A 6,000-nucleotide genomic window follows, 5' to 3' on the forward strand; every position below is an offset into this window, starting at 1 on the left:
TTTTTAATTCCACAGAATCAAAATATGAAATAGTATATACTTATGACAAGCAAAGAGAGAAAAAAAAATACTTGTGCTTTTATTTTTAAGCCAGTTTCATGCCACGCGAAATGTGCAAAAATTTCCACTTTTACAGTATATTGATTTCAACGTTAACGTGCATCAACATGCATTATTTCTCATTCACTAGTTGAAGCATGATAAATGATTAGGGATTTTTCGGACATCCAAAAACAAAAACAGAAAAAGAAACAAATTCAGTTGATTCCTCTCAAATTTCATCATACCAAAAGGAAATTGAGACATAACGCACTACATTCATATGTTATGTGAAATCACATCCAGTATGTATTTCACTTCTTTAATTTGTTTAACCCTTGGTGTCTATTTTTATTTTTTTTTACAGTTTGAATGTTTCAGGGTCAGATGAGTGGGATTGTGATGGGGGGGGGGGGGAAGGGGATGTATGCTCCTCTAACTTATGCACAACTTTTGAACTCTTTCTCAAGCCCTGTGTGAACAGCGTAAAAGACAGTACAGCTGGGTTGATAACAGTAACCCCTTGCATGTTCCCAGAAATGTGATACGCGTTCTCGCTGGTCTTGCTTGTGGCGTCCCTGGGGACTGCTCGAAAATCATGGGTGCCCCAGTTATGGTGTTTGCATGATGTATGTAGGAACCTCTCCAGTTACACACCACCGACATGTAACTAGCTGTCTCCTTGACATAGATATGAAATTGATTTTCACACACATCTCCATGTATGAGCAAGTATTGGTCGCACACCAAAACAACAACAGCAAAAATGTTCTTGTGCACCATAGATAGGAAGCTACAATGTATAAAAAGTAGGAAAGAGGTGAGATCAATATCTAAGTGGTGGGAAGTTTGCCTTTTCACCAATTTTCATAAGGAATTGTAAGTGGAGATTCACCAAAAAAAAAAACACACACACACACACACACACACACAAAAGATTATAGGGTTTTGGAAAGGGGTAGTCTTATACATGATACCACAAAGATTTTGTAGCAGTTTCATTGCTATTTTTCTTGTAATACATTGTATTTCTGAAATAGTATGAACGATCGAAATAGTGAACATGGGTGCCACTTCAAATGTTCTAAGAGCATCTTCACTATCAGCAAAAAAAAAAAAGGAATGATTTGATTATAGGATGATAATACAGTATTCATCACATAATCGGGCATCTGATAATCGGGAACCTCGCTTAAATGACATACGCTTCAGAGAAACATTTCCAGTGCATGTTATTTTCACTGGATAATCGGGCGGGGACCTCTGATAAACGGGACAACTTTTCTTCAAGCGATCTTTGATTTTGTTGATATTTTACACAAAAAAATCTACTGAAATACCACAACAATATTTCAAAGATTCCCTATCAGTTGTCGTTTACATCGAACTTACAAAGCAAGCTTTGGACTGGTGTGTTTTGACCTACGTCCATCCAGTACACGTACATGCATAGCCACGAAAGCGCCGTGTATAAGTATCCATGCCATTGCGAAAAAAAAAATTATAAATTCATATCTAGAGACAAATATTTAGTTTGAGTGAGAGGGATGCAACAGAACTTCTTGCAGTATTCAAAAAGTGAATTATGAGAGAGATAGAGAATAAAATATAACAAACCTGTTGCATTCAGCCCGTGATGGCCTGTGGCCACCCCCCTCCAGAATCTCTGGACAGCCAAGGGCTTGTTCTTGCCAGTGACCCTTGGCATACGGTGTGCTTGTGTGTTTGGTGCTGGCTGTGAAAATGGTGTGTGTTTTTCCTGCCTGATTCATATATTTTTTCAATTATCACCCTACTCTGCAAAATTTATCTCCGTGAATACATGATAAAATTGTCAGCATGCAGGCAATTTCCCAAAATTCTCATATTCATATTAACAAGTCACTGCCCCCCCCCCCTTCAATACTAATTCCATTTAGGTATTTCCACAGCAAAAACGGTGCTTTCCAGGGATGTTAAAGTAATTCTATATTTTCAGTGTGCATTATCACCCAATACAATGTGATCTTTAAGAATACGTTTAACATTTAGACCTGTGCATACCAAGTATAACTGAGCACTTTTCCCACAAAATAATATCTTGTGAAATAAAATGTTTCCGACAGGGCATTTGATTTAGATAGTGGTTGCCACCCCCCCCCCCCAAAAAAAAAGGAAAGCAAAAACAAAACGGGATCTTGTAAACTGCCCTGTGTGTGTAAAGATCGTGTGCCATCTTATGAGAGTGCTTGGTAGATCTAATGACACCTATTTCATGCTCATATACCTGACACAGGTGTTACACCATCAATTATTCCTCGCCATAGACGTCACCAGGCTACAAAAAAAAACTGTGCTTGTTTTCATGCCCTATTGCTTCCAGATTCCTTCGTACTTCGTATTATAGCAAAAAATAATGTCTCAATGCACACCTGCAGCTCTACTTCGCAAGAAAAAGCAATCACCCTGTGGCCCCTGCCTCTTTAGGAAGGGTCAGCAGATTTTCTTTCCTGTCAACAAACTCAAGACATAAGGCCCGTTCACAAACAACGAAAATCGAAATTTCAATCGCGATCCAAATTTCGATTTTTTTTTTTTCGACTGTTCATACACAGGGAAAAATCGCACTTAGCAGCAAGGAAAGAACGATCAGTGGCCAAACTGCGCATGCGCGAATCTTGCATGACCGAAGACTGACCCCGCAGTCCCAATAGAGTTTCGCACGCGCACCGAACGATGGGATTAAAAATACCGATTTCCGAATCTCGATCACGCTCACACACACGACGCTCGGCAAAATAATCGCGATTATTCTGAAAAATCGCACTAATAGTGCGAGTTGGATCGCGATAAGGATCGCGGTAATTAGTGAGATTTTTCTGTCCACACTGGAAAAAATTTCAAAATTTTGATCGCGATAAGAAAATCGATTTTTAAATCGCACTTTTTCCCTTGTGTGTGAACGGGCCTATTACAAACAAGAGGCCCATTTACACTGGCAGTAGCCCAATGTAACACAACACATCATCAAAACAGCAACAGAACCTTTCCTGCAACATCTGTCAGTGAGATTGGCCAGTAGAATAAAAAAAGAAGCATGTATCAACAAAAACAAAAACAACAAGAACAAAATCAGAAACAATTTGGAAGTTTGTTTGTTGTCATATAACTGTCAGGCTTTCCAGTAAGTAGTGTGCTCCCATAACATGTGGCTAATCTGTGGTAAGGTTTCCGGAATCTCTAAAACAGGTGCACAACATTTTACACAACTAGCCATTCCCTCATGCTCACATGTGCCAAGGTGGGGTAGATTCACATGACCTAGTTGTATCGGTCAAAACAAAATGGAACCAACAAACTAAAATGGCAAAATGGCAAAAGACTGGAGAAACTGAAAGAAAAGAATCTTTTCTCGGTAAAGTTTTTTTTTTTTTTTTTTTTTTTTTTTTTTTTAAATGGGTCTTTATCTTGGTGTAAGCTCTGAGTTGCCAAGTATAAACATTGAATGAAAGTGTGGAATGTGAGAAAATCCCAGGTTTTCTGTGCCCACGTAACTGTCCATTGGATTATAGCTTAGCAGGGCCGGAGCGATTTTATGCAATCAATGTGCAGTGAACCAAGGAGATATTCCTCCTTTAATGAACTCAAATTGGGGAGATATGATAAAATCTAATAGTGGAATATATGCTACAATTACTATAGCCACGGTGAACAGAATTAAGGCAATGGTTTTCTCTTGTGAGATTCCAATGTTGCTATTCCCATGGGTCCCCACTGACCCCTAGGGGTAAGAGGGGTTCGGCTGTTCTACTTTCCTTGGAGGCGCTGTGCCAAAACTGCGACCACAAGTGGTCCTTCACTGGCAAGACTTTGCGCGGATTCTGGCAGAAGAGGTGGGGAAAGTAGGAAGAAAACACTCAACGACTTTCCATTAGCATTTGCAGTTTCCAAATGAAATCCTATGCAAAACGGTGCTGCTGCTTACAACTCCTCACGTGCATTTCCCCTCTCTGGTCTACCAGCCTAGAGCTGTGAGCCAAAAGATGATCACGCAGAATAATAATAATAATAGTAATAAAATCATGTAAGAGTTGCAATGTAGTTTTTATGCCTCCGCCACGAAGTGGTGCCGGAGGCATTATGTTTTCGGGTTGTCCGTCCGTCCGTCCATCCGTCCGTCCTTCCGTCCGTCCGTCCGTCCGTCCGTCCGTCCTTCCGTCCGTCCGTAATGAATTTTGTGGACAAGGTAACTATCGAAACCTGTTGAGGTATCCTAATGAAACTTGGCATGTATGTGTATTAGGGGGTGAAGTTGTGCCTATCAACTTTTGGGTGCACATGCTCAAGGTCAAAGGTCAAAAGGTCAAGGTCAAATACATAAAATTTCACTATTTCCACCATATCTATTGAATGCCTGAAGATATTTTCTTGAAACTTAGTGTATACATGTTTTACCCAATTAAGATTCTCTGGTGAAAGTTTGGGTCATGAGGTCAAAGGTCAAAGGTCAAAAGGTCAGGGTCAAATACATAAAATGTCACTATTTCCACCATATCTGTTGAATGCCTGAAGAGATTTTCTTGAAACTTAGTGTATACATGTATTACCCAATTAAGATTCTCTGGTGAAAGTTTGGGTCATGAGGTCAAAGGTCAAAGGTCAAAAGGTCAGGGTCAAATACATAAAATTTCACTATTTCCACCATATCTATTGAATGCCTGAAGAGATTTTCTTGAAACTTAGTGTATACATGTATTACCCAATTAAGATTCTCTGGTGAAAGTTTGGGTCATGAGGTCAAACGTCAAAGGTCAAAAGGTCAAGTAAAAATATTAAAACTTCTTTTTTTTCTCAGTACCTTGGAAAATTGTTCAAGGTATCTTCATGGAACATAGTATATACATGTACTGACTGGAAGTGATTATCTAGAGAATGTAGGGTTCATAGGGTCAAAGGTCAGGGGGTCAAAGGTCAAGTGCAAGACTTCAAAATTTTACTATTACCCTCATATTTATGCAATGCCAGCAGGGTTATTTTTTTACACTTGGTGTATGCGTGTGTAACCTAATAGAAATTCTCTGGAAAGTTTTTTTTTCTCTTTTTGCCTAAAAGGTCAAATATCAAGTGAAAGTGCTGAACTAACTTTTTCCTCCATATCTCGGAAGTGGCTCAAGTTACCTTGAAACTTAGTACATATTATGCATGTTCTACCTGAAAGTAATTATCTTATGAATTTTAGGGTCAAGGGCCAGATGAAAATGGTAACAATTTACTATTCAATTCAGAAATTGCACTTTTTCTCCACACCTGTACCTTGAAAATTACTCAATGCCTAAATGTATGAATGGGTCAAAGTCAAGTTAAAGTCCTTAAATCCCTAGATACATGCTCTCCTATTCATCCAATTAAACCTACGTCAAGGAAGGTGAACATTCAACACATTTGTGACAAACTTGTCATTCCAATATTTTGCCAATTTTATGAAAATGTAATCACACAGTGTCCACATGTACTATCTAGACCTATTGGGAAAATCATGCATTATGGCGGAGGCATACCAGTCGCCAAAGCGACATTTCTAGTTTTTTTTTTTTTTTAATCAAATAACAAAAATAGGCAGACACAATTAATGGATTTGCATATTTGAGAATAAGAAGAGTTTCTTATCCATGATGTACTTTCAGCTCAATCATCAAACTGTCACTGACTACTCCCTCACCCCCCCCCCCCCACCCCCCCGGCAACATTTGTTGTTGCTATTGTTGTTATTATTTATAAGTCTGGGGAGAGTTTCCAGAATGTCTGTCTTGTTTGACTGTGCACATCAAACATTTATTGATTTTATGGGGGAGAAGAGACGCATTGTTGTCATGAAATGGGCTGTCAAGCCAAAATCACCTTGTCAGCTCTTGTTTTTTTTTTTGTTTTTTTTATATCCACTGAAGCGCCAGCTATGGCTGCCTGAGATTGAAAGTAAGAATA

The sequence above is a fragment of the Diadema setosum genome, chromosome 11 (genome assembly GCF_964275005.1).
Source record: "Diadema setosum chromosome 11, eeDiaSeto1, whole genome shotgun sequence".
In the NCBI taxonomy this organism is placed as follows: domain Eukaryota; kingdom Metazoa; phylum Echinodermata; class Echinoidea; order Diadematoida; family Diadematidae; genus Diadema; species Diadema setosum.